Genomic DNA, 25,620 nt, shown 5'->3' on the forward strand with positions numbered 1-25,620 from the left:
CTAAATTCGTCGTTTTGTCACACCCAGAGCTATCGTTATTTCACTTCTGTTGCCAGCTAACGTTTTCTCACTTGGAAGGAAAGCAGAATATATCATGAAAACTATTCTCAGGCTTCACTTAGCTCTTGCCAAATACATTTTTATTTCACTATAAGTATACAAATAAGAACAAATGAAAGCGAAAGAACTCTATACAATTCAAGTGCAACTATGGTCAGAAAGGTCTGCCTCTAGTATTTGCATTTCAATAATGATAGAATATTAGAGAAGAAAGAAACTTTAAAAAAATCATACACTTCAATTCCCTTATTTTATCTGTAATGAAATTAAGCCCCCGGTCTGCTAATGAATATGTGCCAAGTCCAAAGCTACTTCAGTAATTTGTTTGCTCATCTATTCATTCACCCATTTTGTTTTCAAATTTATTAAGAAATCTATGAATGACTTTTTTCATTTTCAAAGAAGTTACTTTGTTTTCTATATCCAAGTAATCTATCTTGTGGCTATCCTTCATGCTAGTAAACTTTATTTTTTCAACTCTCTGTATGTTATGCATTTGTATTCACGAGTGAAGATGAGGTTGGGTCCTAGACACTGTCTTTTGACAAGGAGGTTTCTCTGTGTAGTCTGATTGGATACAACTCAGTACTGTCTTGGAAGATTTTCTCCTATCACTATGCCAGCCAACTCAAGCTTCCACAGCAAAATACCATAGACTAGGTAGTTTAAGCAAAGGGAATCTTTTTTTCTCCTTGTTTTCGAAGGTTAAGGTGGCTGCTGGGTTGATTCCATCTGAGGGCTTCTTTTCCAACGTGTTTATAGTCGCCTTCTTGTTGAAGCCTCTCATGATGGTCAGAACGCTCCAGTGTCTTTGTTTTAATTTTATTTTTTAATTAAAAATTTAATTTATCTTTAAGTAGCCGTGCAAGGACTTTTTATCAACATAACCATTTATGAGGACAGTGCAGCTGGATTAATGTTAGCCTCCCATTAATCTCCCCATCTCATGTAATTCCACTCACCACCCCAAGTTACCAGATTTCATTTTGTCTTGTGTACCACCAAAGGTTATGGTTTAGTTTACTCACTGTTCTTCTTTCCATGTGTCTCCCCTTGACCTCTCCTCTCCTGGGAGAGGTCCATGTGTCTCAGCTTCCTGGTACACAGGTTGCTAAACTGTAAAGTTGGATGCTTAAAGGAGTTACCTCATTGCATTCCTCCCTTGCAAATATCATACTTTAGGTAAGGAGATTACATACATATGTATGTGACGTAGTGTATATTTTATGCGTGTTTATAACTGATATCAAACTTCTGCAAATGAGGACATGTGACCTTTGTCCCTTTGAGTCTGACTTCACTTTAACATAATTGTTTTCCAGGTTCATCCATTTCCCTGTAACTTGCATGTTATTCTTCCTGATAAATGAGTGAAATCCCATTGTATGTCATTTTATAGAATTGCTTCTAGCTCTATAGAGTTAAAGTCCCATAATACATATTTGTAATGGGATAATCATGTCCAGTCATTAGTGCATCTCTGCTCCCTCCCTCTCTGATGCTGGTGGGCCCTGTTCCCAGGCACTTAGCATTTCCCCCCTTCAGGATATCCTTGCAGACTCGAACCATGTCTTCTTCAATGACTTCACCTGCAGAGTTTCTAGTGCTCCGTGTTCCTCTTAGTACTTGTTCCTTAGGAGCTGCTACTCAGCATTGTAATATTTACAGAAGAACCTACTTTAAGTAGACTGCAAGCTTCCAAACAGAAATGAGGGCTTATGCACTAAAATAAAAAAAACTTCAAATCTCCACTCAATAAATCTTACCCTTATAGATGTATGCATTCATAATTTCTTACCCGCCCCTGCATACCAACCAATTCCATTTCTGCTTCAAGTCCTGTCTGCTTCCCCTTCATACTCTGGTCCTCTCTTTACTCTCAATTCATAGAATCGCGGATCTACTCTCACCTCCTAGTGATTCTCTTTTCCAGTTTGTTGTACACACAGAATCAGATGATATGCAACTGTTCAGAACTAGTGTTATGTTTTCTGCTCAGCCAGGTGCATTTGAAGCTTGTGTTGTGCTGTCTATAGTATCCTTTTTATTGTTGCATAGCATTTCACTGTGTGGAGGAGTGGAGGCTTAGAGATCCATTTTCTCACTCATCGGGCCACTGTGTTCAGGATTTTGTATGAAGATAAGCTTTCATCCTATTGCACAGAAACTTAGAATGGACTCACAGGAGTGAGGGACAGAACTTCTAAAAGTTGTCAAACTGTTTCTCAGTGTGGCCATAAGAGTTTTGCGTTTCTATTTTTTTACTTTTGTATTTCCCACGTGTGTGTGTGTGTGCGCGTGTGTGTATGTGGGTGTGTGGAGAGTGAGAGAGAGACAGAGAAAAAAAGAGGAGAGGAGAGAAGAGAAACAGAGAATAAAATAAAATTATATAGACTCAAATGTAGAAACTAGAAATACGCTTATTATTTGCTACATTGCCTCCAGATGCTTGTTTTTAGGTGACATGGAAATTAAAACATTATGAAACAGTTTATTCATCCAGGCACTTCCATATGGAATGCATGATACACATTATCCTGTCGGTACAGACTAATATTTAGCACAAAATGCAAGTAAAGCACTTCATTAGGTATTGTAAAGGACACAAAGATATAGAACAAACAGCAGGATTTTTTTTCACTTCAGTGAATTTGATTGGCTTATCTCCACAACTTTATGTTCATAATAAAAGCAAAAGCAGGAACAGGCTTTATAATTCACTAAGGGCCATGCTAAATGTTTCTTATGAACCAAGCTTGTTTAATCTTCTGGTAACAACCACATAAGCGTGACATAGCACTAATTATTAATACATGAGATTGTCAAAGAGCAAAGATATTAAAGAATTTCCCACCATCTCGCTGTTAGTGAAGAGAGGGATTAGGCTCTAGTCTCTACATTTAAGTTCTAAACAATTTCTCCTTCTCCCTCCCCAGCCTTAGAGTTCTAAAGACAACTATGTATTCTCTATTGACCAGGATATCACACTACCTGGTCCATGAAAAAGGGCGTACAAAGTACACAGCAGAATAAACACAACTCAGGGGGTATGTATAAACTTCCTTAAAGTACAAATGCTTCTGCGTAGCTAAGCACACCCTTGTTTGCGGAAAAATAAAGCAGATAAAATCCACTAGGCTTTTCATGGCCATCATTTGATGACATTTCTTATTCAATTTAGTATAACGATTCATTTTGGACCAGTATGGAGGCTTTAACTGTGGGCTTTGTGCTTTCACTTGGCTTTTTTGCTTCAGGATATTGGCTGCCTAGGTTGGTCTGAAATGTGGTCTTCAGATATCAGCTTCTTGAATATTAGGATTACAGGCATGAGACAGACTTATTTTAATGCTAAAAAATAATCAAGAGCCATTACTTTCTGACTGCATGAACAAGTGAACTATTGTTTAGAGTAAAAATGTTCATTGGGTTCCTTATGAACAAGAAGCTGTGTTCTTACACGTGGAAATCAATACCTGGCAGGTGAGATAAGAAGAGAGTAGAGACAGGCAATGGAACTCAAATGAGAGAAGTATCCAAGAATGTAATATGAATGGTGTTACTGTTTGTTTTTGATGCTGGTACCTGGTTTTGAACTCCAACTCACACTCTGGCTAAAGACATCCTCTACCACTCGAATCATACCTCCATTTTTCATATTTTTTCTGGCTATTTGGAGATAAGTCTCAAAGAATTTTCAGCTTTGGTCGGCTTTGAACCATGATCTGCAGAATTTAGTCTCCTGAGCAGCTAGGATTAGAGATGAGAGCCACCAGTACCAACTGAACGTTCATTTTAAGGTTTGGTACCATTTTTAGAAACATCTACTTAATTTTTAGCACTTACCATTTTGGAAATATTGCTCAAATCACTTGAGGATTTATATGAATCTTTCTCTCATATTTTTTTCTGTATCTTATAAAAATTTCCAAATTATGACATATTTAGTGTTTCTCTTTAAATCACAAATATTTAGCTGGTACATAAACAAATGCTTTTTTACCAGCTACAAATGAGGACTTAAAAAGAAACAGCATGAGGAGAAGGAAGATGGCGCCGAGACAATAGGGACGCAGCCTAGCTCTCTCTGACAAAAAGAGAGAACCAGGGAGTCCCACGAGCCAACTACCTTAAGAAATCCACAACAACAAACTCAAAAAGCAATGGAGAAGGACTCAAACCAGAAAAGAAATCCAGATAAAGCTCACATCCAACTTTCTCAAAGAATTCGGAAGGCGAGGACCCCTCCCCCACCTCTCGCCGCCAGATCCAAGCCGCGGAAGCTGCCGAAAGCCGCCGAAAGCCCCCGAAAGCCGCGAAAAGCGGCAGCTGGCGCCTGACCAAGCCATGAAAAGCAGCTGCGGGTGCCGGCTTCACGCTGGGAAAGCAGCGGCAGGCGCTGGCTCCAAGCCACGAAAAGCGGCGGCAGTGGAGGGCGCCAGGCCGGGAGCCCAACGGCTGCAGAAACCAGCACAGAACCGGGCCAGCGAACGGCGGAAGCAGCGGAACCCAGACGCGAAACCAGAACAGCAAGCGGCGGAACCCAGACGCAGAACACAGGCGGTGGCGGAGACCCGAGGGGAGTGAAAGACTCCCCACCACCGTGGAGCACCCTCAGATGGACGCAGAGGCGTGAGTAATACAGCGCGTCCCCAAACACATCGGGAAAGCGGAGCGGGTGCCAAGCAATAGAACTTAACTCAGACCCCAACACCCCGCCCGAGAAAGACTGGCGGGAGCAGGGGGGCAAGGAATTTAGAATCCTGTCCCTCCCCTCAACAGCCCCCTCCCTCAGGCCATTGACTGGAGATTGACAGGCAGGCTACCTAAGACCCAGCACCCCACCAAGGGAGGCGGGGCTGTCCCAACTCCCACCCGCCCAACGGGCTCAAGCCCCAGCCCTCTGACTGGAGACTGACAAGCGGGCAGACCCTAAGACTCAGCACCCCACCAGGGGAGGCAGAGCTGTCCCAGCTCCCACCCGCCCACCAGGCTCCTCTCCCAGGCCACTGGATCTGGAGAGTGGAGGGCGCTGGGACCCTGCCTTACAACAGTGGGTAGGGGGTGCGGGAAAATAGGAGCTAGCATCTGCCCCCCCTCAATTCTTGAGCGGGGCATCCTCCAACTGGGAATCTTCAGCAAGACAGCACCGAGGGGCCCCCCAACAGTCACAGACTCTGACAAAGCAGTGGAAACACAGCAGGGATCTGAAGGGCCGACCAGCAGCCAAGCTCCCCTTCTGAGAATCAAAAAGGCGAGGCTCCGCCATTGGAGCCTACTTCCTCAGCTGGGCCCCGCCCCAGGGAACAGAGGGGTCTCCTGCTGGTCCTGCTGAGAGCTCCTGAAACTCTCAATCCCCAGACCCTTGGCTTGGGGCCACCCCTGGAAGCAGCACAGGAAAACGTCTGCCAATCGCGCTCAGACGGAAGCTCGCAGACCCATCCCATGGTCCACTGTGAGGCCACTGGTTGGGCTAAGAGCTAGTCGTGCAGCAACACATAAGTTTTATTCGAATACTTTCCAAACTTTGTACTCAAATACTCTACCTACTTACCCCCGACCTCTCTCATTCTATTTTTCTATCTCTGGACCTCTGTTCGTCTTTCAACCCTTATACTGCATGGATCTACACTTGATGGCTGTTGAGCAACACTGTATATCTAGGTGTTTAATTATTTTCTAGGCTCAGAGGGACTTAAAGACAATAGAGATTGGATTGAGAGGCTTATTGTTTTGGGTATAAATCGCTTATCAGTGGATGTATTAGACTGGTCGGTAACTGCACAAAAAGAAAGAGTGATAACACCAATCAAAACTTGTGACCATCTAGAGTCTGCCAGCTACAGAGGTCTAGGTTGGTTATATCTGAAAAAGTATAATCGTGTTTAGTATTAATCTTGCTCCCATTTTCAAATGGGCAGAACAAGAAACTCAAGAAAAATGTCAAATCAAGAAACAACATCCCCCACCCCTCTCACCCAATATAAACAGCCAATGGCACAGTCACTGGCAAACCTAGAGGAGAGTCTTCCAAGTGCTGTACAAATGCAATTGATAAACATCATTAATGAAAAATGTGAAAATATAAAGAAAGAGATAAGGGAAGAAGCCATAGCTGAACAAGAGGAAACCATAAACAAGGTGATAAGTGAAAAAGAAGAAGCCATAAAGGAGGCCATAATAAAGGTTTTTCAAAGAAAGATGGATGAATTCATAGAATCCACAAATAAAAAGGTGACCGAACTCCAGCAAATGTTCAAAGAAAATAAAGCTACTGAGCTAACCACTCAAATGGAAATCAAGGAGCTAAAGAAATCCACACATGATCTAAAAGAAGAGATGCAAGGCATCAACAATGAGCAATTAGAAGCAAGGGAGATGAAAAATAAAGTAGATAGCTTTGATAGCAGGTTAGACAATGCAGAGGAGAGAATTTCTGGGGCTGAAGATAATTTAGTTATTATAGAGAAAGAACAGAAAATGAGTCAATCCAAATCTAGGAAAAATGAGAGAGCGCTTCAGGAGGTCCAAGATACAATTAGGAAGCCTAATTTAAGGCTAATTAGTATTGAGGAGGGCGTGGAGAAAGAGGTCAATGGTATTGGAAATATACTTCAGGGAATCATCTCAGAGAATTTCCCAAATATCCAGAAGGGCAGGCCCATCCAGATACAAGAAGCTTTTAGAACCCCAAACAGACCTGACCAGAAAAGAACATCCCACCGCCACATCGTAATCTGAACTGGATCAATAGAAACCAAAAAAAGGATCCTAAAGGCAGCCAGGGAAAAGGGTTCAGTAACTTATAAAGGAAAACCAATCAGAATAACCCCAGATTTCTCAGCAGAGACCATGCAAGCAAGAAGTGACTGGAAACATATATGTCATGCCCTTAAGTCAAATAACTACCAACCAAGAATACTGTACCCAGCTAAGCTCTCATTCATAACTGAGGGAACAATAAAAACATTCCATTCCAGGGAAAAGCTGCAACAATATGTCGCAACAAAACCAACACTACAGAGAATTCTCAGAGATGTTCTATACATAGAAAACCAAAATAAATGCAATATAGGGAAAGAAATGGCACCTAAACAGCATACCATCTAAGGACCACAAGAACGGTCAAGACACAGGCCCAAATAAAAGCTTTTAAAAATGGTAGGAACTAATAAATATCTCTCAATCCTAACTCTCAATATCAATGGACTTAACTCTCCAATTAAACAGAATAGGCTGTCTAGTTGGATCAAAAAGCAAGAGCCATCATTCTTCTGTCTTCAAGAGACACATCTTACCCAAAAAAACAATCATCTTTTGAAAGTGAGAGGTTGGAATAAACTCTATCAAGCTAACGGCCCCCATAAACAGGCTGGAGTTGCCATCCTCATATCAGATAAAATAGACTTCAAACTAAAATTAGTAAGAAAAGACAAAGAAGGTTACTACATACTACTAAAGGGATCTTTCCTCCAGGAAGACATAACGATCCTAAATATTTACACACCCAATCCCAGAGCACCGAACTTCATCAAGAAAACTTTACTTACACTGAAACCATACATAGATTGAAATACAGTGATTGTCGGTGACTTCAACACACCACTCTCACCTATGGACAGATCAACAAGGCAAAAACTCAACAGAGAAACCTTAGAACTGAACAACTATATAGACCAACTAGATCTAACAGACATCTGCAGAATATTCCACCCAGCAACAATACAATATACGTTTTTCTCAGCAGCACATGGAACATTTTCCAAAATAGATCACATCTTAGGCCATAAAACAAACCTGGACAGATTCAGAAACACTGAAATTATTGCATGCACACTCTCAGACCACAAAGGCATCAAACTGGAACTGAACACACATCTCCACCAACGAAAACCCTGTAACTCATGGAGACTGAACAACACATTGTTGAATCACCAATGGGTCATCGAAGAGATCAGAACAGAAATCCAACAGTTTATGAAATTTAACAGTAAGGAGCACACAAAATACCAACTCCTTTGGGACACAGCAAAGGCAGTAGTACTCAGAGGAAAATTTATAGCGCTGAGTGCCTACAACAACAAGTTGGAAAAATTGCAAACCAACAAGTTAATGTCTCACCTTAAGCTCCTGGAAAAAGAGCAACAAACCAACCCTAATCCCAGTAGAAGAAAGCAAATAATTAAAATCAAAGCAGAATTAAATGATTTGGAATCCAAAAAAAATTATAGAAAGAATCAACAAAACAAGGAGTTGGTTCTTTGAAAGAATTAACAAAATTGACAAGCCCTTAGCAAATCTTACCAAAAAAAGAAGAGAGCATATCGAAATAAACAAAATCACAGATGAAAATGGTAATATCACGACAGAAATTACCAAGATCCAGAATATCATGAGGGAATACTTCTCAAACCTTTACGTCAACAAATTTGAGAATCTAGATGAAATGGATGAATTCCTAGCCCATATTAACATACCCACACTGAACCAAGAAGAACTAACCCAACTCAACATTCTTATTTCAAGCTGTGAAATAGAAATGGCAATTAGAGAAATGGCATTAGGGATTTAACCTAACCTTGTTAGGTCACTGGAGCCATTCCCCCAGACCTTTTTGGCATAAATTACTTTTGGGACAGGTTCTCATTTTATACCCAAGTTGTCCCAGACTGTGATCCTACTATGTTTGCTTCTCTGTGTCTCCAGGGATGACAAACATCTGCCATCACACCCAGCCACTGGTTGAGGCCTCAGCTGGTCCCTGATCTCTGTGCTCCAGGTAGCCAGGATTAAAGGCTTGAGCCACTGCACTAATCGAAGGCTGATGTTTAGGACAGTGGAGAGTGTCATGCTGGTCTCTTGGAACAGCACTTTAGTCATGGAGCCTGTGTGCCCATCCTCATCTTCTGGCATAGGAAGGTGTTACGGAAACACTACCCTTCAGGCTTTGGCTGGTGATTTCCGGGAACCTTCAAGATATGTCTGCCACTGGAGAAAAAGCAGGATTTTTAATTTTCCATTTCTCCTTTCCTTTTGCATATTGCTTCTAATGAGTTTTCCAACAGAACGTGGCTCACTCCGCTGTTGGAACAAGCCTGGATTCCAAAATGGGGAAGAATTGCCCTCTCTGTGGCATGAGCACCTGACCTCATCTCTAGTCACAGGTCAAGCTCCTTTATCCCTCCCCTGCACGTCCTCTCCTCGTCTTTCTCTCTCTTGCTTCTCACTTTGACACAAGCTAATTCATTTTCTATAATATGATAATTTGCGCCTCTTTAAAGGTTATGTTCTTTAAAAAAGGTGATCCAATTACCCTCTTCTTATTTTCTTTCTTTTCACACACAAGCTGTTTAAATCAGTTGCTGCTAAATCCCCTTCATCCTCTGGAGAGAATTGAGAGCACAGCAGTTTGAGACCCTGGGGTTTTAATAGGTCCATCACTCAGATGTACATTGCTTTGACAGTGACAAATCACAGCTGTTCCAGTTTCCATACAAAAAGGGGTGAATTTCCCATGGAAGAAGTAGTTTGGAACAACCAAGGAGCTGGTTCCCTTATAGTCTAAATTTATCAGAGCAGATAAGTCTCACAAAAACCTTCCTTCCTTCCTTCCTTTCTTTCTTTCTTTCTTTCTTTCTTTCTTTCTTTCTTTCTTTCTTTCTTTCTTTCTTTCTTTCTTTCATCTCCTCCCTCCCTCCCTCTCCCTCTCTTTCTCTCTCTCTCTCTCTCTCTCTCTCTCTCTCTCTCTCTCTCTCTGTCTCTCTCTCTCTATCTCTCTCTCTCTGTCTCTGTCTCTGTCTCTCTCTCTCTCTGTCTCTCTCTCTCTCTCTGTCTCTCTCTCTGTCTCTCTCTCTCTGTCTCTCTGTCTCTGTCTCTCTCTCTCTCTCTCTCTCTCTCTCTCTCTCTCTCTCTCTCTCTCTCTCTCTCTCTCTCTCTCTCTCACTCTCTCTCTTCCTTTTGCGCTTTCTTTTTTGGCATACTAAGCCAGTAAATAGAAGAAACAATCCTTGAAAGACTGCAATTATGTTTCTGATGTGCTCTGTCCTTTGAGTTTCATCTTTACTACTCTTCCTACTTTATTGTCTGTTCTATTTGTACAATACATCCAGGGGTGTCTTTCTTAACCTAATTTGAAAACTTAGTTCCATAATGTGACTTTAAAAAGTCCAAACTAACCTGGCTCTGTGGCTCAACGGTTAGAGTGCTAGCCTTGAGCTGAAAAGTTCAGGGGTGGTACCCAGGCCCAGAGTTCAAGCCCCACTACTGACCTCCCCCCAAAATGGCAAAAGTCCAAACTATAGACTCTGTGTTGAAAGATTCAACAGCCCTTCCTTTGTTAGGACATTCTATTTGTCCTGCTTTACCAGAGAGGTTAAAAAAATAAAAAAAAAAGGAAAGAAGAGAAAAGAAAAAAGAAAGCACGAAGACAAGAATATTTGCACATTTATCTACCTTGGGAAGTTACTGTTATTTCAGTCCCAATGGTTTAATGGTAGGAGAAAAAATGGATAGGTGTTCTCATTTTTCAACCCCCCCAAAAAAGAAGGACTTTTTTTTGGAGGGATGAGAAAAAGAAACCTGATAAAATCTCAACTAAGTGAACATTTACCAAATATAAAATTATATATTGTACAAGTAGAGCTAGAAATTGGAAGGGCAAGATTCTTTGCCATATATGCTCTAATAAAAGCATCTTGGCTTGAAAATTAATAGGCTCCCCTGGGGGCTACGTCAGACAGCAGCATACAGTTGGCCAGACACAGCCATCAGACATCAGTTAATGTAACTAATGGTTGTGGATCAGAACTGAGCACAATTGATGCCTTCCAAGGCCCTTGGTTTTCAAATAAGCTTTATGTGCCTATCTATTTTTGGAAGGCAGGTAAGATTTCCTTTGAAAAATGGTTTCTGCTGTTAACAAAAAAATAGCACAGATCGAGGGAATATTTAATATTGCATATAGATTATTTAAAAACATGTATACACTGGGCACAGTGTCTCATGCATGTAACCCTAGCTACTCAGGAGGCTGAGATCTGAAGATCAAGGTTCAAAGCCAGTCCAGGCACATAAGGACCCGAGACTCTTATCTCCAATTAATCTCTAGAAAACAGGAAGTGGGGCTTGACTCAAGGGTAGAGCAGCAGCCTTGAGCTGAAGAGCTCAGGGACAGCACCCAGGCCGAGTTCAAGTCTCATGACCCACAAACAAAACAAAACAACAACAATAAAACGACGTACAGAGTCACTAGAATTCCAGCATGGACTAATAAATGTATAAAGAGATGGAAATATAGTTCTTTTTGTGGGAAGGATCTAACTCAGGTCCCAATAGCAGTGTCTGACTCCTAGAATCATAGCTGCTCAGCAGGCTGAGATCTGAGGATCTCATTTCAAAGCCAGCCTTGGTGGAAAAGTCTGTGATATATTTATCTTCAATTAAACACCACAGAGCCCAAAGTGGAGCTGTGGTGCAAGAAGTAGAGCACTATTCCTGAGCACAAAAGTTCAGAGACTGCACCTAGGCCATGAGTTCAAGCCTAGGACTAGCACACAAAAAAGAAAAAGGAAAGGAAAGGAAAGAAAACCCAATGTTAACTACATTTTAAATTTGAAGTTTAGGTAGTTTTCACTTACCTTAAGGTCATTTTGAATTTTGGAATTCTTTTACTTTGTTTCTTTGGATTTTTGTATTTTCATGCTCTTTTTTTTTCTTTCATTCTTTTTTTTTTTTGGACAGGATTTTCTCTGTACTTCCGGTTGGCCTTAAACTCTCTTTGTAGTCTTGGCTTATCTTTAAGTTATGATTCTTCTGCCTCCGTTTTACAAATGCTAGGATTGCAAATGTATACCACCAGACTCAGCTTCATTCAATTTTTATTTGACTTCCAAATTAGTTGACTCTGACTTAGCTGATTTCTGATCCTAAACTCAGGCAACTTTTGCAGTCCAGATAAATTTGGGGTTTTTTTTAATGTAAATATTATGAAATTTGATAACATCTAGGTCATATTTCTGCATCTTCTTAGAATTCTCTAATCTTACATTGTTTAATTAATTAATATATATCAAGCTATAACTTTTTTTGCCAGTCCTGGGCTTGGGCTCAGGGCTTGAGTCTTGTCTTTGGACTTTCTCAAGGCTAGAGCTCTACTATTTGAGCCTCAGCACCACTTTCAGCTTTTTTCTCTGTGTGTGGTACTGAGGAATCGAATCTGGGTCTTCGTGCATGCTAGGCAAGCATTCTACCAATAGGCCATGCTCCTGGCCCAAGCTATATTTTTTTAAGTCTTATCTTGTGGGAAGATATCTGTCTTTATAACCTATCTGTTTAGGGAAAGATAAGATTTGGGGCATATATTTTTTCTCATTGCCTGCTCTAACCCGACTCTTTTGTCTCTTGCTGCTTCCTTCACTCATGACTTTGATATTGATATGTCATACTCAGAATTGGCAGATGGAAAGCTTCTCTAAGTTCTGCCTAGGACCTTGCAGACAAGCTCCCACTAGCAGGTTCAATTTATTTTAAAAAATGTATTTAATCATGTTTATTCAGTTAACATGCTACTACTAATATTAGAATCAAAACTTCATGAAATGCATGCAGTGATAAACCTGATCATTTCTATGTCACCCTATTGCAGGGTACTGAAAAGTGAAGTTCTTGGGAAGGATGGTAAACTGATGGAATTGGTGTCTCAACACAGCTCTTCCAATGGCATTTGTAAACCTAGAAAGTCAAACAGTTAAAAAGTTAATAAACACCTAGGCAAAGCTAGTGGCCTTAACTGTGGCTGAGGCAACTCGTATTCTTTGATAATGTATTTGATCATAGTACCAATGGGGGAAAATACTATAAATATATATCAGGATTAAAAAGGTACATCAATCCACAAAAATACATGGTGAGTATAAACTAGTATAATCCAATTTCTGTGTTTTTCATCCTACATTGATGCCTAGGAGAAAATTAATCTTGACTTATTTGGAGTCTTCAAAAATACTACTCTAATAGCATGTTAAGTGCTATCTTTATTTGAGTTTGACTCCTCTTCTCCCTCCTTTCGCATCTCTTTAATTAATCAATCATTAGCACCAGTCAAGTTTCCTTTCAGCAGGAGATAATCAGTGCTATCAAAGAAAATGAGATCAGGGCCAGGAGTTTGGCCTAGTGGTAAGAGTGCTCACCTAGCATGCACAAAGTCTGGGTTCAATTCCTTGGTACCAAATACATAGAAAAAGCTGGAAGTGGCTGGGAATGTGGTTTAGTGTTAGAGTGCTTGCCTAGCATGCATGGTTTGATTCTTTAGTACTACATAAGCAGAAAAAGTCAGAGTTGGTACCATGGCTCAAGTGGTAGAGTGCTAGCTTTGAGCAAACAAAACTCAGTGACAGGGCCCAGGCCCTGAGATCAAGCTCTAAGACTGGCAAAGAAGAAAGAAAGAAAGAAAGAAAGAAAGAAAGAAAGAAAGAAAGAAAGAAAGAAAGAAAGAAAAGGGGAAATGGTGCTGTGGCTCAAGTGGTAGAAACTAGCCTTGACAAAGCCCAAAGACAGTGCTTAGGCCCTGAGCTCAAGCCATAGGACTGTTGAAAAAATAATAATAAAAACAGAAGAAGGAAAGAAAACGAGATTATTCTTCATTCTATGTCAAGGCCAAGAAAATATTTGACTCCCCCAAGAGTAGAATCTATGTATGCTACAATAACAATTTTAGCTTCAGGGAGTAAAGCAATGTTAATAAAAATAGGAAGAGCCAAATTATGGGAATAATGCAAGTTATGGAATATCCTTTCAAAGATGGGACTCAAAGATGAAATGATAATTTGCAACACCCTCTTTATTTTTTGTCTGTCTGAAAGTAGTAATATTTAAGCACATGTGTTTGGTATGCACAAATGGGTTTTTTTCTAAATCTAGTAACAATGTGGTGCATGCATCATGACATTACCCCACTAATTACTTCTCCAAACTGAAATCTCAGCAACGGAGAAATGGCCCTCAGATAAGCTTTCTTTGATTTAGCAGAAGTTTACTCTTTTTTTCTAACAATGTGACAAGTGTTTTATTTCATTTTGAGGCTGCAAACTCACATCTTCCTCTTTCACTGTGGCTTTTGTGACTTTTAGCAGGTTGTAACTAACAAGCTGTAGTAAAGTTGGATGGCAAACTAGAATTTCCGGGACTAAATATAGTGTTAGTAATTACAGCTTTTAGGGAAAAAAAACCCTCAGGAGCTAGTTTCACCCAGGATCAATATTTTTCTTGCAAAAGATGCCAGATTGCTCTTCAGAGGGGGCAAGAACAGGCAATAGATCTCATTCTCAGACATAAATCAGGGGGAAATGTCCCATAGGGTATAATTTTGTGAGACACTTTGAGTGGTTACACTGAGAGAACTAATAGCTAAAGCAAAGAAATCCTTTATCAAGCTCAAGATACAACTGGAGTGCATGTAAGAAATTATTCAAAAAGGCCTCTTTGATAAAAGTGTCAGAACAAATTATGAATGTAAGTAAATGTGTGATCAGGCAGTAAATTGATCATACAAAAAAGACACCAATCAATGGAAGTCTTGGTTCTATAAAGAGAAATCACAAAAACACTCGATGCATGACAGGCTGAGCCCCCAGAAACAACATCATGTTCTTATGCATACGAAATCATTAATCCTGGGTCAGGAGTTTGGCCTGGTGGTAGAGTGCTCGCCTAGCATGCACAAAACCTGGGTTCGAGTCCCCGGTACCACATACATAGAAAAAAAGGAAGTGGTGCTGTGGCTCAAGTGGCAGAATGCTAGCCTTGAGCAAAAAGTGTCCAAGAACAGTGCTCAGGCCCTGAGTTCTAGCCCTAGGAATGCTAAAAAATAAGAACATTAATCCAGAGTCACACTTATCTTACAAAGTGCTAGCTTAGAAAGATAGAAGAGATCATGGCAATGATGTTCTGTCTATGTTTTGAGCTGCAGGCTAGAGTACAGGCTTCTGCATTTAATCACCTCTCCCTTTCATTCTCCCTGTCCCTTTTCTTCCTCCTTCTTCCTCTTCTCTCTTCTTTCTCTCTTTCTCATACAAAGAGACAGTGATTATAGACAACATCATATAATTAAATGAGTGTAACTGCATGCCAATAATTTTTTTTATGAAAATAGGCTATGGGCCAGATCTGACCAGAGATCTATATTATGCCAACTGCTGCTCTCGTAAGTAGTGACTATAAAATCACAACACTTGAATTCCCAATGAATCCTTTAATTGCAGCTAACATAGGCCAGGAAAAATTACTTGGCATCTTTAACAAGAGGACTTCATGCCAGGTGCTAATTCTCTCACTGGATGGATGAGTAACTTTTCAACATCTATGAATATTTCTTCACATAAAATTCCTATCCTGCCTACTTGATGAGGTTTCTATAAAGATTTAGTAAGATGAAATTAGTGGAACAACATCATGAAAATACTCCATACATTAAAGTAATATTCAAGTGAATAAAACTGATGTTACTAATATGTGATAAGTGAACAGCAAATTCTCAGAAGGGCAGTAAAATAATGGTGAAAGAAACAATGCAAATTGTGAAATTATTGGTAACTAGGGGCCTCTCTGCATCAAAAAATTAGAATAGGACTGTTGCTCAATTAGTGAATTCCAAGGACTAGAAAAGGCTTCAAGCAGTGTACCATGCCCAGTGTCTTGAATTTAGGTCCTGGGGAATGACGCTTAGCTTTCCCCCTTAAGGTTGGTGTTCTACTACTTGAGTCATGTCTCTACGTTTGGCTTTTTGCTGGTTAATTGAAGATAAGAGTCTCATGGACTTTTCTCCTCAGGCTGATTTTTAACCATGATCCTTGGATTTCAGCCTATTGAATAGCTAGGATTACAGGCATGAGCCACAGACAACCACAAGGGCATTTTAAATGAACCCATCTGATACAATGAATTGAGCTTCTTGTGGACCCAAGTATTAGATTAATGCCAACTCTTTCTTTTACTCATATGATGCATATAATCATGTGAGCTTGAGGAGGAGAGCCCATTGCAGTGTTGTTCCTTTAGATCCACCCCTCCCCCTCCAATTCCAATCTGTTCTTTATTAGAAATCTCACTACTTTGAATAAGAGTTTTCAGTTTAGTAAGCCACTCAAGATAATATAAGCAAACCATTTTTTATTTTACAAATACAGCAGGAACTGAACTGCACTGTCTCCTTTGATCTGCAGTCTAGGTATATTTTAGTCTAGGTAACACGATGAGCACTGCCTGGAATTATCATTATATGGTTCCCACTGTACAGAGCTTACATATTGGAACAATAGATAGAAAATCACTGCTTCTCAAAGGAAGGACTGGCCAGTTTATGTCAGCTTCATATAGAGAGTTTTCTGGCATTGGCAATTTATTTTGAATATTATTATAGCTAACAATCATTATGCCATTGATAATTGACTAGGCCTAGACACAAAAGAGTAACGCAGTTGTCTCCTAGGACCAGGCAGGGTGCCTGTAATCCTAGTACTTAAGAGACTGAGGCATGAGCATGATGAGTTTGAGGCCAGTTGACATACATAGAGAGATAATAACTTAAAGAAACAAAACAAAAACAACATAAACAAATCGCCAAAATCAGATCATTGGCCAAATGATTTCAAGAAAGCTTAAATGCTATAAGAGTTTTTCCTATAATTATTAATGCCCTAATGAAAATGTCACATCTATTATTTTATATTTCATATGTTTGTACATAAATATCATTTCTTTTTATAAACTGGTCTTATTGATTAGTTTTCCTTTAAAGTAAATGTGATGTAAATTTCTAGGAATCTATTATTGATCTCATCTTTTTTTTTTTTTTTGAGAGTCATGGGGCTTGAACTCAGCCTGGGAACTGTCCCTGAGCTCTTCAGCTCAAGGCTACCATCCTACCCTTGAGCCACACCCACTTCTCATTTTCTAGAGGTTAATTGGAGATGAGTCTCAGGTCCTTTTGTGCCTGGGCTGGCTTTGAATATTAATCCTCAGATCTCAGCCTCCTGAGTAGATTACAGGTGTGAGCCACAGTGCCTGGCTTCTCATCTTACATACACTATAAAGCTTGCTTTAGAAATTTCTAACATGTTCATTATCAATTAATTTTGTCATATCAGTGGGGGAGTTGGGAAAGATAAAGGAGAATGATGAAACAGGTGACAGTGATCAAAATGTGTGTATTCACGAAGTGACATGTTTCATTGAAATCTCTTTGTGCAAATACTTAAAGATAATAAAGACACTTTAAAAATAAATAAAAAATTTTAAAAAACAACCAAGGAGACTTTTTCTAAGGGAGTGAATTCCCATACTACTTTCTAGAAGCATGAACAGGGCTGAATCCAATTCCTCCTCTATTTTTTGTTTTTATATTTAGTTTTATATTGTTATTATAGAGGTGATGTACACAGGGGTTATAGTTACGTAAGTCTGTCTTTTTGGACAATGTCATCTTGTCCCTTGCTCTTTCCTAGTTTTTCCCTCTCACCCCACCCACAAGTTAAATAGTTCATTTTATCCATAGTATCTAATGAGTATCACTGCTGCATTTGTTTCTTTTATTTAAAATCAATGAATTTCTGTCCATAATAAGAGTCTGAGATGACTGAACTGGACAGAAAGAGAGGCGGGAGGGGGGGCAGGGGGGAGGGGGAGGGGGCATCTTTGCAGACAAACTGACTAAAGCCAGAAAAACAGGCAACAAAGTTGAGTTGTCACAGGAATAGGTCAGACAGTGACACTGATTGATGAATTCTCTTTGACATTGCTAAGTTAAACCAAAAATACACACTTAGTTCTTTTGCCTTCTAGGTAATTCAGCAAAATGCCTTTTCACCAAGTTTCAGATCAGCAGCAATGTGTTGAGTTAGCAGAAGCACATGCTGAAGGTCATTGTGAAAGTATAAATACATGTGTGGGTATGCAGCAAGATTATGCTGACCGCCCTAATTAAGCAAAATATTCCTTTCCTCCAATACTGCACCATCAGGAACAATGAATAACTTTGGGAAAAGAGTCTTAAAATTGGAAATCGCTTTTTGAGCTCAGACACTCCAAGCCAGTTGAGAATGTGTGATAAATTAATGACAGCAATCTTTTCATCTGCACCTATTTGTCAATTGTACAAAAATTGCACTGATATTTATTTAGTAAAGATTTATTTATACACAATTTTCTGGCTGAAAACATATTAACATTCTGTTGTTTCAAAAACACACCCCTAATTGTCTTGTAGATGGATGATTATGTTGTGACTGGCAGAAATAAACAAAATGGTCTGCCCACCAGTTAGTACCACAAAGAATGGCACCACTCTAAGCACTGATATCTATCACCCTTTGCCAGTTTTTTATTGTCCAAGTATCTTCACTACAACATCTATAGTGCCAATCAATGCACTTAATATCAGAGGGAATATTTTACTAGCTATGTTTTTTTAACAGGCTTATTTTTAAATAATATTCTTTAAAGTTAAGCAAGCAGCGCCATATAATAACAAATGTAGATTGGCTATTTTGGACATAATTTGGGACATTGAATGTCTTCAGAATAATATTAAAATAAAGGTCTTAAAATTGAGCTCCGTGGATTGCAAGAAACTCCAGTATGCCTGAGAAAAATGACAGCTCTCTCCATATTTGCTAAATATATACAGACATGAAATATTCTCTCAGGGACATTAGATGTATTAATTTTCAAGATAGACTTTAAGTTTCACTCTCAGGGAGTCAGAAAGGAAAGCATATTAAACCTCCTGCAGCTGAAAGAATAGAACTGCCGACTGTAGACTTATAAACCTTGTCTGACTCAGGCAGATTTAAAATCAAATCTGGGGTGAAATGAACTGTAGTTACAAACAAACAAACAAACAAAAAACACCCAAACCACAAAAAATGAAGTGAAATCCTGATGCTTGATGATAGCAGAATATGTCAAAACAAACTCCTGAAATAAAATTCCTGAATGAATATTTAACTTCTTTAGGCATTATCTTAAGTATACAGAGAATGAAACAATATTTAACCCAGAAACCCTACTAACAATTATCTTAGAAGAGAGAAGAGAAGGGGAGAGGACACACACACACACACACACACACACACACACACACACACACACAGAGAGGGGGGGGAGAGGGAGAGAAAGAGGGGGGACAGAAGGAGGGAGGGAGAGAAGCTAGGTGCTGGTGGTTCCCTTTTGCAGTCTTAACTCCCAGGAAGCTTGCACATTTTTTTTACATGCCTCATACTTGACTCCACATGTCCTATTGCCTGCTTTTATTTTCTCCACACACCACTTGCTTCCCAATCCTGCACATTGTGCCACACCTGTCTCGAACCAGAGTATTATATGTTCATGATGTGTTCCTTCCTTTCTATTTTCTTACTTGAAGCAAACCAGACTTAATTTCACTTTACTTTTTGACTCTTAACCCAAGTGTTCATCCTGTATTAGACCACAATATTCTATGCCTTGCTAAAAGAATTTTAATACATTGTGAATTTCTTATGATGCAAATATCTGGTTTACCCCATACTTTTTCTACCCTGCAGAGGTTCCAGCATAAGAGGTCACACATCATTAAGAGCCACTTGATGCCAGGTAGATGACTAAGTGTAGCCACTGTCCCCACAGATGAGGAAGGAGGATGCCACACTGGCTGATGATGCACAAAAATCAGACCTTAATGCTATTTATAAGTAGGAATGGCATAAATAGATATGATCTGAGATTTCCTTCTATATAGGTATGTGCCAACCTTAAATTTATGGAAAATAACCAAAAAGCTAAATAAATATCTAAGTAAATTTCAAAAACACAGCTTTTAGCACCTTGAGAACGAATTGTTAAGGCAGACCTAGTAAGCCTCAGAGGATCACAATCATCTTATCTGGAGAGCTCATACAGCTTTGTGATCTTTTGTAACGTAAAAATACTTGGTAGATTAGGAGAGAGGTACCAAAAAGAAGGTTGAAAAAGTGTTGTGCTCAAAGCAAGGACTGCTGAGTTTGTTAAACTTGGCCTTGGTACTGATTTCTTTTGTAACCATGAGAAAATTTCCTCCTTGTTATTTTGTTTCTCAACTGAATAAAGAACAACATGAACCTTTTATCTTACCAGGTTTCTCCCAGTTCTTGGGTTCCCCATATGATACCTAGGGAAACATACTGGTCATTCAGCGTAGTAAGGTAAAAGAATGCTTGTGCATTCTGTTTGTTTATCATATGATGTAAATGCAGTCGACAATGGACTTTTTTGGTATTTATGATACTTTGTTCACTTTTGACTTTTGTATATTAAATCTGTAGAATAAATATGTGGCCTTTATATATTGAAATAGTGGCACTGTGGCCAAAAGAACATGTCAGAATTAACAAAAACATCAAAATACTGTTAATAATTGATGTAAGATATAGAGGAAGAACAAAAATGAATGTGACTTGAAGAACTTTAGCCTGGGAAACTGAGTAGATTCCATAATTGTCAATCATTTAAGGCAGAAAATTGAGAAGATGAAGCCTGTTGCTGAATATTTACCTTTCAGTTTTGTTAAATTGGGATATTTTTAAGATATCCCATGAGATTCATGCAGGATGTTTAACTGACACATGGAAGTAAGTCTATACTCTGTCAATGATGGTCATAGAGACAGAGTGAAAGTCAGGAGGAAAAGGTCCAGGCTTTCAGACAACTTTAAGAATGCCATATCAAAATGTCAGGTTTGTGGGATGGGATATAAGTCCAGGGTAAAGATGTAAAAAGCTACCAAGTTCAGAGACAGGAGAAGAAATAGGACAAGAACTCTCTTCTTGAAGCCATGGAGAAAGTAGCTAGTATGCAGAGGTTGGAAGCAGGCATATTTTCAGCTTGTTCCATCAACAACTAAGTATAGGAAGAAGAGAAATCATGTCAGCACACTTGGTGACAGTAATACATGTAATTGCAGCAAAATTTTAAGGCGAGTTAGATTGTAAAGACAACATGCCTTTTATTGATTCCTAAGTTTGATGTTCCACTGAAGGAGAGGCAGAGGATAGATGGTTTGACAGTGAAATAATGTCAAGGAAAAGTGGGATTTGTTTTGCCATTCTTTTGAAGGGCAGTTGGAGAAACATGAATGTTTATATGCATAGAAAAAGCAATATATTCAACACTATAAGAAGGCAGTGCGAATCATCATTTCATAGAGAATGGTGACCATGTCTAGTATTTTCAGACAAAGCAATTTTTAAGGAAGATGAGGTGGAAGTAATTGAGAAACCAACTGTCAGTTTCAAGTAAGGAAATGACAGAAAGAATTTCAGGCATTAATCTGAAACAACAAAAAAAGAATATGATATTTTTCTTTCGGCCTAAATGAGTAATGGTTAGGAAGGGAAATGAATTGCTAAACATATATGAGTTAAAATAGTCAATATGGACTTAGGAGACAGCAAGCAAACACCAGAATAATATAGTCTGGGGAAACTTTATGGACCAATGTCGATGTTTGAGGCCAGCAAGAATTCTAATAAAAATGAACAAAAGACAAAAAGGGGAGAGCAAGATGACCTGAGGTGGCCTGCACAGGCCAGATATAAAGTGCCTTCAATCAGATATTTGGGTAAATTTTGTCCCCATCAATTCTTCTCCTTCAGGAAAACTAAAACTACTTGCTTTTATGTTCTTTGCTACCTTTTATTTTTTCCTCAAAAGTTTCCCAGAAGTTTCTCATGCCATCATCTCACATGTGGAATTCACATTTTTTTAAAAAAAATATGTAGCTACAACTTATTACACCCTAGCCTGAATATTAGGGATGTCTGATTTTATGACTCAGGCAAAATTTATAAATTTATAGTTAGCAATTTCATTCCTTTGGCTACATGTAGCTAAGTACTCCTTTCTTTCAGTCTTGTTTAGGCATTTAACTTAAAAAGAGCTGTTTACTTAAAAGAACATTAGTTTCCACAAAAATATACACAAACATATACATACATACCAATATATGCAAGTACATATTATTTGTGAGTTCCTAGATAAATGTGTACATAGATGCTTATCTCTGTATATATAAGGAAAGGAAATGAGGTAGATTGGAGTAACTAACATTCATCGATCTTTATTTTGTAGATCAGGAAAAACTGGTTTCTAAGCTGTGTTCTGGGATTGCTTGCACAGGAAGGCTAGTATCTGAATTATGTGTGGCAAAATTTGAAACAAGCCAATTTGGGTAATGTAAAGAAATGAATGCTCTGGTAATGTATTTGGTCTTAGACCTTTTTTTGAGTTGGAAAACACATGTGGGACCATCATACAACCGAGATCCTCAACTTGAGTTTGCAAATAAAAAAAAAAGTGAAGCTCCATAAGCATGCCATGGCATAAGAAATGCCAAAACCTGGAGTCCCATCAGCTGATCCTACTCACAAAGCATATTCCATTTTGCGTACACAATGGGGAGTGAGAATTATTGGCCAGGGTGACATTCTGAAACCAGTTAATAGAATATAGAAAAAAAAACATAGAACTATATGTCTGACTTCTCTTGCAAAATTGAAGACTTTAAACTGAGACAGACTGGTAATACTGGATTCTTTTAGGCGAGCTAGGCAACAATAAATCAATTGACCTTGATTCAGAGGTCTGCACCCTGAACTATTCTTGATGAGTTCATGGACATTTCCTTTGCATCCTTCTTCAGGGTGAGATGGCCTTTGAAGAGCACAGCATGAGGCATAGGATCCCCTGACAGGAGTGAAGCCTGTGTTTGAATCCCATGATTACCTTACAGTTGCAGTAAGAGGGTTAATGGGAGGAAGTTTAGCTGTGGAACTCCAAACTCAGAGTGGCCTACATCCAGGAAAGACTACCAATATCTGGGAATGCTTTTGTTTACTCAAACTTAGAGGGGACTTATTATTGATATAGTAAGTCTACAGGTACTCTTCAACATCCATCCCATAACACACAGGCAACAAGGAATCATTCAGCACAATAACCAATAATGGCAAAGGTGAAAGATTTCATTTCATGAGACCTTATTTGTAGCTGACTACTAAAATTGTCCCACTTACTTCTAACTTACACTGTTTTTTTAAATGACTGTATTAAACTAAGCCTTTAGCATGACTTAACAAAGGTGAAACATTCCTTCACCCCATCCAGTTACTTCAGATGTTTGTAGAAAATATACTAAATGTCTCCCATAGTCTACTTACATTCTACTAGCATTAAAGACACTGCAGAGGAGACAATGTGATAAATACTGTCTATGATGTAAAATTAGGCTGCATAATAACTGCCAAAACTGGTATGCAATGGCAGCAATTCTGCTTTTCAGCATTTTCTCATTTCATAATAAACTGTTACAGAAAAATTGGGTCATGGATACAAAACAATACTCCAGGGAGTATAAACTAAAAAAACAAAACTAAACAAAACAAAACAAAAAACAAAGAAAGATCTCCATTGGTAGAGAGAAGCCTGACTCATATATTTAGTCTTATTATTTTTTTAATCTTCAGAAAATAAGGTAAAAACCAAACCAAAACAAAACTTAAAAACACAACTGTTTATTCTAGCTAGAACTGTGTTGGAAAGACAGGCGAATCCAAACTAATAATTTTTCTTCAGAGAAACAGAAAATTATGTGGTTCAAACCCTTTGAGTTTGAAGATGTTTTAATGAGGATAATTATTTGTTGATTTTTCTTGCTTTTTTTTATTGATAGGCTTTCTCCTAAGAGGAAAATTACTATAATGGGAGGAAGTGTTGAACACTTAAAAGTTGAAGCTATTATGAACTATTTTAATAATGCAGTCTCCTGTCAAAATGAATTAAAAATAGTTAAGAAATGGTATAAACATTCAGGTTTTAAAAGCACATTCAGAGTAATTCATTTAACCACATTTTTTAAGTGAGAAACATGTCAAGGTTTTGTAAAACACTGTATTATATATCTGAAACTCAAGCTTATTACTGAAAGTAATCATTTCTGGCTACCTGAGGGCTATTGTGACTTGTGCTCCATTAGTGAGGCAATTAGAGTGTGTCAGAGCACAGAACAAACACCCTTTTCCAGCAACCTACCCTTCTGGTGGGATGTCTGTGGACACTCAGAAATATTTCTATTTTTCAGGGTTACCTTGAAGTGACTCAAATCTCTGTGTCTAGCCTATTCTTGGCTGGAAAATCAGTACCTTCAACCTTTCTCATTGGCACCCCGTTTTTTGCTACCTACCTCCACCATCACAAAGCACAACACCACACACCAACACTACTTGCAGCAATCAGACATGGGATGTCAAGTGGACAAGGAGAGATCCTGAAAGTATGGGCCTAGTGCAGGAGAGCAAATAGATTGATTTTACAGTCAGGGAGTCCATCAGTGCCCAGAATACAGAACACAATGCTGTGATTGGTTGCCTTTCATTCACATCATATGTATGTGTACGTATATAAGGGTATTTATATGAATATGTATATGAATAGACACACATATACATATATAATTATGGACAGATAGACACACACATTGCAGATATGAGTCTAGTAATGTTTTTAAGTATTTAAACTCTACAATGAAGTAGGTAGAAATAAAGGGACATTGTATCTGCATATCAGTTGCCACAATTTCAGGAAAAATATTCGATGTGTATATTCACAGTAGAAAAGAGCAAATATCATAATATATTAATATGTGGGGAAATGGGGATTTCTTGTGATCTTTCTAACATTTTTTCCTGTCAATCTAAAATTAATAAAATAATAAAGCTAGTTTCTGACTTTTTCATAAAAAATGAAGTGAGTTTCAAATGTGGTAAGTAACTCTGGACAAAATCATGTAAATATTTCTTCAAAGTTCTGTAGTTATATCTTTACTCTAAATTAATTTTTCTTTATTTTGGGAAACGAGCAGGGCCTCATTAATCCAGAGTAGCCTCAAATTTACAATTCTTAGCGCTGAAATTATAGGTATCTATCACCATATCCACCAATATTCATGCATTTCCTTGAGCCCCTCAGTCAGAAGTTTTCATTGAGAAGCTCATTAAGTAAGGCAGTTGGCCTCTCTTTAAAAAATAAGTAGTGAGATGCTGGGTTGCATTAGATTGTGGGGTCTGGAGGAGGCTGTCAGTTGTCTCAGCCTGGCAACGCCATGTGCAGAATGCTGAAGTCTGGCTCTAATTCTCGATCAACTTATTTACATATTCAAGGCAAACTTGCTATTTATAGACACTGAGTTTCTTTTATCACGAGAGTGCTACAATGAGGATAAAATTTAGGGAATGATAATTGTGACTCTTTTAATGATCAGCAGGAGAAAGATGAGCATTAACTGTGAAGAGACATAATGAGAATGGTCGAGGTAAAGTTAATGAAGCATTGAACCAAAAGATGATTGCTGAAAAAAGTCAAAACTTAAATTCTGGTAATTAGCAAAAGTTGATAGAAGGTTTAAAATGACTAATAGAGCTTTAATTTGAATAGGTTCCACAATATTGAAGAGTACAATTCCTGCCACTAATGTTAAGGGCCTCTATTAAGGCAATG

At 38.7% G+C, this 25,620-nt stretch overlaps 1 protein-coding gene across 4 annotated transcripts in view; it reads right to left on the minus strand.

Annotated features, from left to right (window-relative positions):
- The window catches only part of Sphkap (SPHK1 interactor, AKAP domain containing), a 135,872-nt gene that overhangs the window by 50,189 nt on the left and 60,063 nt on the right, over positions 1–25,620 (minus strand). The window contains exon 2 of one of the 4 annotated variants that reach the window (XM_090354954.1): positions 11,697–11,891. The exons of the other annotated variants lie outside the window; for them this stretch is intronic. The gene's annotated coding sequence lies outside the window, so the exon portion shown is untranslated. The remainder of the gene's footprint in view (positions 1–11,696; positions 11,892–25,620) is intronic. 4 annotated transcript variants of the gene reach the window in all.

The sequence above is a fragment of the Megascapheus bottae genome, chromosome 21 (assembly GCF_031878675.1).
Source record: "Megascapheus bottae isolate mThoBot1 chromosome 21, mThoBot2.hap1, whole genome shotgun sequence".
In the NCBI taxonomy this organism is placed as follows: Eukaryota; Metazoa; Chordata; class Mammalia; order Rodentia; family Geomyidae; genus Megascapheus; species Megascapheus bottae.